This window comes from Triticum urartu, chromosome 6A, assembly GCF_056163025.1.
Source record: "Triticum urartu cultivar PI428250 chromosome 6A, HENAU_Tu73, whole genome shotgun sequence".
Lineage (NCBI taxonomy): Eukaryota > Viridiplantae > Streptophyta > Magnoliopsida > Poales > Poaceae > Triticum > Triticum urartu.
The window spans coordinates 331,056,978-331,067,150 of NC_141878.1; the positions used below are offsets into that span (position 1 = coordinate 331,056,978).

The following is a 10,173-nucleotide window of genomic DNA, read 5'->3' on the forward strand; positions in this document are numbered from 1 at the left end:
TAATCAACTACCGAGCAATAATAATCAATCTCGGATGACAACACTTTATCAAAACAATCATGATATGATATAACAAGATGGTATCTCGCTAGCCCTTTCTGAGACCGCAAAACATAAATGCAGAGCACCTTTAAAGATCAAGGACTGACTAGACATTGTAATTCCTGGTGAAAGAGATCCAGTCAAGTCATACTCAATGTAAACTAACAGTAATGAATGCAAATGGCAGCGGTGCTCTCCAACTTGTGCTTTTTAATAAGAAGATGATGACTCAACATAAAAGTAAATAGATAGGCCCTTCGCAGAGGGAAGCAGGGATTTGTAGAGGTGTCAGAGCTCGGTTTTGAAATAGATATAAATAATATTTTGAGCGGTATACTTTCATTATCAACATAACAACCAAGAGATGGCGATATCTTCCATGCTACACACATTATAGGCGGTTCCCAAATAGAATGGTAAAGTTTATACTCCCCCTCCACCAACAAGCATCAATCCATGGCTTGCTCGAAACAACGAGTGCCTCCAACTAACAACAGTCCCGGAGGAGTTTTGTTTGCAATTATTTTGATTTGATTTGCATAAAGCATGGGACTGGGCATCCCGGTGACCAGCCATTTTCTCGTGAGTGAGGAGCGGAGTCCACTCCTCTTGAGAATAACCCGCCTAACATGGAAGATACGGACAGCCCTAGTTGATACATCAGTTGTTCGAGCATACAAAACAGATTGTTTATTTGAAGGTTTAGAGTTTGTCACATACAAATTTACTTGGAACGGCAGGTAGATACCGCATATTGGTAGGTATGGTGGACTCATATGGAATAACTTTGGTGTTTATGGAATCGGATGCACAAGCAGTATTCCCGCTTAGTACAGGTGAAGGCTAGCAAAAGACTGGAAAGCGACCAACTAGAGAGCGACAACAGTCATGAACATGCATTAAAATTAATCAACAGAATGTGCAAGCATGAGTAGGATATAATGCACCATGAACATAAATATTGTAGAGGCTATGTTGATTTTGTTTCAACTACATGCATGAACATGTGCCAAGTCAAGCCACTCGAATCATTCAAAAGAGGATACGACCCTATCATACCACATCACAACCATTTTAATAGCATGTTGTCACACAAGGTAAACCATTATAAGATCCTAGCTAATTAAGCATGGCATAAGCAACTATAATCTCTAATTGTCATTGCAAACATGTTTATTCATAATAGGCTGAATCGGGAACGATGAACAAATCATATTTACAAAAACAAGAGAGGTCGAGTTCATACCAGCTTCTCCCATCTCAATCAGTCCATCATATATCGTCATAATTGCCTTTCACTTGCACGAGCGAATGATGTGAATAATAATAATAGTGCGCATGCATTGGACTAAGTTGGAATCTGCAAGCATTCAACAAACAGGAGAAGACAAGGCAATATGGGCTCTTGGTTAAATCAACAATAATGCATATAGGAGTCACTTCAACAATTTAATCATGGTCTTCTCCTATCGACCCCCAAACAAAAAAGAAAAGAAATAAAATTATTTACACGGGAAAGCTCCCAACAAGAAAAAGAGGGAAATCTTTTTGAGTTTTCTTTTTAGTTATTACTACAAGCATGGAAATTAAATCTAGCTAAAAGCTACAACCAATTTTTTTGGTTTTTCTTAAGGTTTATTTCAAACAAGAAGAAAGCATAAAAAGGAAGATAAACTAGCATGGATATTACAGTGAAAGAGTATGAGCACGGACTTCTAGCAATGAGTGTGTGAACATGAATGTAATGTCGGTGAGAAATACGTACTCCCCCAAGCTTAGGCTTTTGGCTTAAGTGGGTTTATTGCCACGGATGGCCTGGCGGATATGCAAAGTTGTAGTTGGGGTCGTAGTGAGATGCAGCAGTCATTGCATTGTGGGCTGCACCTTGGAGGCGAGCTATCTCAGCCCTCCTCTTATACTCTTCCGCCTCCTCTCTGGTTATAAAATATCTCCCTTTTGCCTGAAAGTCAAAGAAAGTAGAAGCAGGGAGAGTGACGTGATAGGTGCGTTGTCTGTCAAAGATTAGTGGGTACTAGAGGAACTGATCGTTCCTCTCGACAAAATGATGACGAACCATAGCCTCATAATCCAAATAAGCAGGAGGCAACTCAATATCATCCTCACGTATGGTTATACCAAGAAAATTAGCTATACTGGTTGCATAAATTCCACCAAAGAAATCTCCATTAAATCTATTATGATGCAACCTACGTGCAACAATGGCTCCCAAATTATAATGTTTATCTCCTAACACAGCACTCCTAAGAATACTGAGGTTAGGGACACACATATGACATGCTTCATCTTTACCATTTATGCACCTACATATGAAGAGAGCAACATAATGTATAGCAGGAAAATGAATGCTCCCTATGGTAGCTTGTGCTATGTCTCCAGATTCCCCCATAGTTATACTAGTAAGAAATTCTCTAAACTCATATTTGCGAGGTTCACTAGTACTACCCCATTATGGAAGTTTGCAAGCAGTGGTAAAATCCTCTAAGTCCATAGTATAAGAATTTTCATACAAATCAAACAGGACAGTTTGAGAATTGCATGAACATGAAAATTCAAACCTCCTCACAAAGGAACTAGTGAGATAGTGGTACCGACGACACTTTTCTGCCTTGTAGCTCACAAGATCAGCGTTACGCAAATATGTGTTAAATTCTTCCTTAATTCCTGCTCAATCCATGAAGTCCTCTGAAGGCCATTCACAAGGCCACACTGGGGCGTCCCTTGGTGGTTCATCATCAGCATCACGCATTGCAAGCCTGGGTCCTTGCTTCCTTGAAGGACCACCTTGGTACATTTTCCTAAACATATTTCTTCCTCCGAAAAATTTCTGAAATTTTTAGTAACTTCAAATAAAAGTGAACCAAGCTCAACAAAATTGATAGCAACTACTCCTGCAAGTGCCTAGGACCTATATCATGCATTAGAACTACTTGGAACGGTATAAATTTGACATGCAAGCGCAAGAACATGGTCACCTAGGCAGCACAATTTTGCAATGAATAAAGCACTAGAACTAAAAGTAATTGGACCCATGTAGGAGTCACCTACCAAGGAACAATCCCCCAAAGCAGTTTTGTGAGAGCTGCTTTGAGCAAGGAGATCGAAAATCGCAGCAAAATGAGCTAGAACTCGTGCTTGAGCTGGATTGTGATTTTTTTGGGAGGAAGAAGTGTGTGGGTGCAGGAATAAGTGTAGGGGAGCCACCATGGGCCCACAAGGCAGGGGGCACTCCCAGGGGGGTGGGCGCACCCTGGACCCTCGTGGCCAGGTGTTTGCTCTCCCCTGATTTGTTCTCAGTGCCATATATTCTTAAATATTCTGGAAAAAATCATATTAAATTGGCAGGGCATTTGGAGAACTTTTATTTTCGGGGTACTTTTATATTGCACGGATAATTCAGAAAACTAACAAAAAATATTATTTTTACTTTATTTCAACTAAATAACAGAAAGTAAAAAGAGGGTACAGATAGTTGTGCTTTCTAACTTCATCCATCTCATGTTCATCAAAAGGAATCCACTAACAAGGTTGATCAAGTCTTGTTAACAAACTCATTTTGAGTAACATGAAACCGGAGAAATTTCGAATGACACTATGTTACCTCAACGGAGATATGCACATCCCCAATAATAAGAATATCATATTTCTTCTTGACAGTACGAAGAGGAAATTTAAAACCTCCAATAGTGATTGTTGAAATTTTTCCAATAGAATTTATACTGTGGACTTGAGGTTGTTTCCTCGGAAAGTGTACCGTATGCTCATTACCATTAACATGAAAAGTGACATTGCCTTTGGTGCAATCAATAACAGCCCCTGCTGATAGGTGGGAACCCGTTGAACGAGTTCACGCCCGAGGGTGGCCCGATATTCACGTCATAGGATCGAATCGGGAGGGATAACTAGCTGCAAGCAGCCAGGATAACTAGCTTTATACCTTCCAAGGTTGGATGCAACCCGTACGTTGGGGATGGCTGACCCAAGCTACAAGAACTCCAACCGCTGTCCGAACAATCGCAGAACCACAAACCGGGACTAATCCACACAAAACGGCCGGAACCGTAGAGCACGAACTAGGGGGAACCAGAGGCTCCTTCTCGCGAATCCGAATGAACTCACAAGAGCAAAGGTAGCAAGATCTCTCGGATCACTCTAGTATTCTTGCTGCATAAGCTTGTAGCTGAATGGTTTGACAAAAGGTCCTCTAGAGGATGGGGGAGATGGGGTTTTATAGCAGGGACAACCCCCCTTAGCTAGGTGTGAAAATGGTTTCAAAAGTAAGGAGGTTTCCATGGCTTCCTTGGATGAATAAGCAGTCAACTTTGGGAGTTGTTGCAGAGCTCCTCGGAAATTCGCGAAGTCATAACAGCCTGGACACCTTCCACGAGAATGACTAGAACTTTTGACTCACAACTCCAAATGATGTGAGGTTTTTTGCATTGGAAAGATAATTTGATGTAGCTTCTGTTGATGTACCCCTATGGCTCCGCCTCTTCATCATATGGGTGTGCCACACCAAAACATCAGAGGTAAAAACTGACAGCATCAGCTTCACTTGAAACTTGTTTTCTCCAAACTTGTTCCTCCAAAGCGGTTCCTTCAAGAGCTCATAGGTTGTTGGATTGCTTCCATGTTATACCTAAGTTCAAGCAACAACAATGGAGATGAAATCATAGTTGTGTCATCAAGGTTACAAGGTAAACTTAAGTTAGCGTTCACCTGGTCACTTATTTGTTTGGCGCGACTTCTTGTGATTGGACCTATAATTGTTGGAGACTTGTTGATGGTTGTGGTGTCCTCATCATCCTCCCCCTCTTGAAGAGGAGTCGTCCTCGACTCTGATGGTCCAAAGTATGGAGAGAGGTCGGACACATTCAAAATTGGACTAACACCATAATCCATCGGAAGGTCAATCTTGTAGGCATTGTCATTGATCTTCGCAAGAACTTTGAATGGACCATCTCCATGTGGCTGCAACTTGCATTTGCGTTGATCTGGGAAACGATCCTTCCGCAGGTGTACCCACACAAGATCACCTTCTCCAAACAACACCTTCTTTCTTCCCTTGTCTGCTCGTTTTGCATATTGTTCAGTCATCTTCTAAATATTTTCCTTGGTCTTCTCATGAATTTTCTTCACGAAGTCAGCACACTTACTTGCATCAAGATTGCTTCGCTCCTGCAATGGTAAAGGCAAAAGATCTATGGGAGCAGCAGGTTTGAAACCATAAACAATTTCAAAAGAAGAAAAATTAGTGGTCGAATGTACTGCCCTGTTGTATGCAAACTCCACGTGGGGGAGACATTCTTCCCACATCTTCAAATTTTTCTTTAAAACTGCTCTCAGCATCATGGATAGCGTGCCGTTGACAACTTCAGTTTGTCCATCCATTTGTGGGTGACATGTAATGGAAAAGAGAAGCTTTGTCCCTAGCTTTGCCCACAACGTTTTCCAAAAATAGCTCAGAAACTTGGTGTCATGATCTGAAACAATAGTGCGTGGTACTCCATGTAGCCGTACGATTTCCCTGAAAAACAAATCAGCAATGTGTGAAGCATCATCGCTCTTATGACACGGGATAAAATGAGCCATCTTGCTAAACCTACCAGCCACCACAAAAACAGAATCACTCCCCCTCTTAGTGTGTGGTAATCCAAGAACAAAATCCATAGAAATATCTTCCCAAGGTGTACCAGGAATGGATAAGGGCGTATAAAGTCCATGAGGGTTTAAACGTGACTTAGCTTTGCGGAAAATCTCACAAAGTAGTATGTAGCGCTCAACATCACGCCTCATCCTTGCCCAAAAGAAATGTTCAATCAGCACACTCTTAGTTTTTTTTGCTCCAAAATGTCCCATGAGACCACCAGCATGAGCCTCCTGCAAAAGCAACAAATGAACAGAGCAATCTGGGATGCACAATTTGTTAGCTCGAAACAAGAATCCATCATGCAAGTGAAACTTTTCCCAACCTTTCCCCTCACTACACTTTGAGTGTGGTTCAGCAAAATATGGGTCATTGGCATACAATTCTTTGATGCTTCGCAGCCCAAGAATTTTAGTATCAAGTTGTGAGAGTAAAATATGGCGTCTAGACAAAGCATCGGCAACAACATTATCTTTTCCGTTCTTGTACTTGACAATATAGGGAAAAGATTCTATGAATTAACTCCATTTTGCATGTCTACGGTTCAGTTTTTGTTGACCCCTAAGGTGCTTTAAAGATTCATGGTCAGAATGTATCACAAATTCTTTAGGCCACAAATAATGTTGCCATGTTTCTAAAGATTTCACAAGTGCATATAATTCTTTGTCATAAACTGAATAATTTAGAGTTGGACCACTTAGCTTCTCACTAAAATATGCAATAGGCCTACCTTCTTGCATTAGTACGCCTCCAATGCCCACATCACGTGCATCACATTCAATCTCAAAAGTCTTACCAAAGTTGGGTAGTGCAAGCAATGGTGTAGATGTCAATTTTATTTTAGCTCTTGGAAGGCCTTCTCTTGTGCATTTGCCCACTTGAAGGGAACATATTTCTTGGTTAGCTCATTCATTGGGGCAGCAATGGTGCTGAAGTTCTTCCCAAACTGACGGTAGAAACCAGCAAGGCCAAGAAAGCTTCATACTTGGCTTACATTTTGTGGAGGCATCCACTCACGGATGGCCTTGACCTTCTCCTCATCTACCTCCACACCTTGACCTAAAACAACAAAGCCAAGAAACACAACTTTTTGTGTACTTCTCCTTGTTAGCATATAATTTCTCCTCTCTTAGAACAGCAAGCACACACCGAATGTGTTCAACATGTTCATCCATAGTTTTACTATAACTCAGCATGTCATCAAAGTAAACAACGACAAACTTGCCAATGAACATTCTAAGCACATGATTCATCAATCTCATGAAGGTACTAGGTGCATTTGTCAATCCAAATGGCATATCTAACCAGATTTTGTTTTGAAAGTAGTTTTCCATTCATCACCCTCTCTCATTCTTATTTGGTGGTAGCCACTTCGCAAGTCAATTTTAGAAAAGATGGTGTCACCACTAAGTTCATCAAGCATATCATCAAGCCTTGGTATTGGGTGCCTATACCTCACGGTGATGTTGTTAATAGGCCTACAATCACAACACATTCGGGAAGATCCATATTTCTTTGGTACTAAAAGAACGGGTACAATACAAGGGGAGATACTTTCCCTTACATAACCTTTGTTTAGTAGGCCTTCAACTTGTCGTTGAATCTCATTGGTTTCCTCTGGGTTTGTGTGGTATGGTGGTCGGTTCGGCAATGGGGCTCCTGGTACCAAATCAATTTGGTGCTCAATGCCTCTTTGTGGTGGCAGCCCTCGTGGTATCTTCTCGGGGAACACATCTTCATACCCCTGCAACATTTCAGCAACAACACTAGGAGTGGTGGAGGTTAATTCATTAGTAGAAAGAAAATTGTCCTTGTACAAAAGTACAAAGAACACGGAACTGGGTTCTCTCAACTCTCTCATGTCCCTTTTCCTAGCCATCATAACTAATCCCTGTTTTTCCCATGTCTTGGTCAATTTAAGCTGTGCTGTTTTATTTGGCTTTGGATTCGCTCGCTCACTATGTTGGTGGACGTCACTCAAGTGTTTCTCGCTCACTCTTTCTTTCTTTTTCAGATCATCCATCAATATTTCTTTGGGTGTCATAGGGAGCAAAGACATGCGCTCTCCCTCGTATTGGAATGATAGACGATTAGTACGGCCGCTGATTTGCACATCATGATCATACAATCAAGGTCTTCCCAACAGCAATTGGCATGCTTGCATTGGCACCACGTCACATTCCACTTGATATATGTACTTCCCAATGGAAAACTGAACGGTGACAATGTTGCTTACTCAAAGTGTACCACAATCATTGAGCCATTGCATCTTATATGGACTTGGGTGCCTTCTTTGTTTCAGTCCCAACTTCTCTACCAAATCTGAACTTGCAATGTTGTTGCAACTTCCATTGTCAACAACAATTCTGCAAACCTTGTCCTTGATGGTGCCACGAGTGTGAAAAATATTATGTTGCTACCCTTTCTATTCTCTAGCTGCATTAACACTAAGCACACGACGAGAAACAAAGCAATCTCCCATGTCGGCCTGAATATCACAATCACTCTTCTCGTCCTCTTCATCCTCATGATCACCCAATGCTCCATTGTCTTCATGCTCACTCTCAGATTCCCATTCACCTTGTTCATTCACAAAGAGAACTTTCTTGTTTCGACATTCAGAAGAAATGTGACCATGCCCTTTGCACTTTCAACACTCAATATCTCGGCTTCGAGACGATGGTACAGCCGTGGGGTTAGAAGTACTTCCAGCAGCAGAAGGAGCACGCTTGTCAACATTCCTAGGAGACGGTGATGATGCCGATGAAGCCGTTGTTCGCCGGGTGGTGGTAGGGTGTGAAGTATGCTGAAACTGAGAACCACCATGAGAGGCACTTGGCTGCGACCTTTGCCATGGTGTTGTGGTGCGGCTATGAGATATCCGTCCATGACCACCCCGCTGCACCTTCCTCTCCGTGCGCTTTGCTTGCTCCAAAATATCTTGTAGAGTGTTATAGGGAAACATCTCCACAAAATCTGAAATTTCATTGTTGAGACCATGCAGAAATCTTGCCATATTTGACTCCTCATCTTCATGAATACGAGAACGAACCAGCAACAATTCCATCTCTTTATAGGACTCATCCACCGTGCGTGTACCTTGGCTGAGGCGCTGCAATCTATTTCGGAGATCTCTTTGATATTGCGACGGAACAAACCTTCGCCTCATGGCTTGTTTCATCTCTTCCCAAGTGTCAATGTGGTCACGGCCTAGCAGCAGCTGATTTTCTTGGAGTTGGTTCCACCTAGTGAGTGCGTAACCAGAAAACTCAACACAAGCAAGGTTGACTCTCTTTGGATCAGCAAGGTTATGGATACAAAAAATCTGATCACACTGCTCTTCCCAATCAAAATATGCATCGGGGTCTTCCTTTCCTGTGAACTTGGGGACGTGCAACTTGATTCTTGCCATGTCATCTCAATCATGATGTTCTGCACGACGCCCATCTTTAGCAGCACGACGGTATGGGACACCATCATAATCATCAAAACCATCTCCATGACCACGAGCAACACGCTCATGAGTGTCATAGTAGTGCCCACGAGGACCATGGCCTCGCCCTCGAAGTTGTCCTCCTCGCTGCCCTCCATGAGCAGCAGCACCATGCCCACGAGCAGCAGCCACATGTCCACCATGGCTGTTGTTATCATCCTCCAAGTCACCATCAACAGCAGCATGCACAGAATTCTCATCGCCAACTTCCTCAAGTGGATCAATAGGGTGTTGTCGGTGTCGAACCCTATCACCACCTGCTAGAGGACGCTCATGAAGCATCCTTTCCATGGCTTGGAGTAAGTTGTTCTCGAGTCGCTGCAGCTCGGCACGTGTGACCGGGGCATCTTCTTCCCCATGGTTTTCTCCATGAACACTCGATCTAGACCCTGCCATGTTAGTAAGGCCAAAAGTGGAATAGGATAATTTTGTGGAATCACACAACCTCACCTCTTACTCACCAAAGTTCTTATGAGTTGACATCAGATTGTGCTTCTCCCGGATGTGTTAAAGCGATTGAAAGACAGGGATCAAAGAACTAGATTCGGTTTTTCGTGGAGCTCGGTGGGGTAAACAAAAAGGGGCTTGTGCTGAAATCAAGTTGATGCAAACCAAGAAAATATGGGGATAGATATGCTGCACCTTTGCACCAAGATTGAAAAACACACAACACACAAGCTTCTGATTTTTTTTTCTACCAAGCTGAAACTTTTGGATCTTGCACAACACTTTCTTTTTCTCTCTTAACTTTTTTTCCACTCTCTTTTTTTCTCTCTTTGATTTTTTGCCACTTTTTTTCTCTCTCTTTTTCCAAAGCACAAAAACAAAATCTGAAAACAACTATGAAGATGAACTTGGTGTAGATCTAAAAGATGAAGAACATGAAAGGTATGCAACAACAAGATCTCAGCACCAACAAGGCTTGGATTTATTTTTGGTGGGGCTTTGGACTTCTAGGACAGAAAATATAGCA

At 42.2% G+C, this 10,173-nt stretch overlaps 1 pseudogene; it reads right to left on the minus strand.

Annotated features, from left to right (window-relative positions):
- Positions 1–6,542: 6,542 nt before the first annotated feature.
- LOC147965156 (uncharacterized) lies at positions 6,543–9,596 on the minus strand (annotated as a pseudogene).
- Positions 9,597–10,173: the final 577 nt, after the last annotated feature.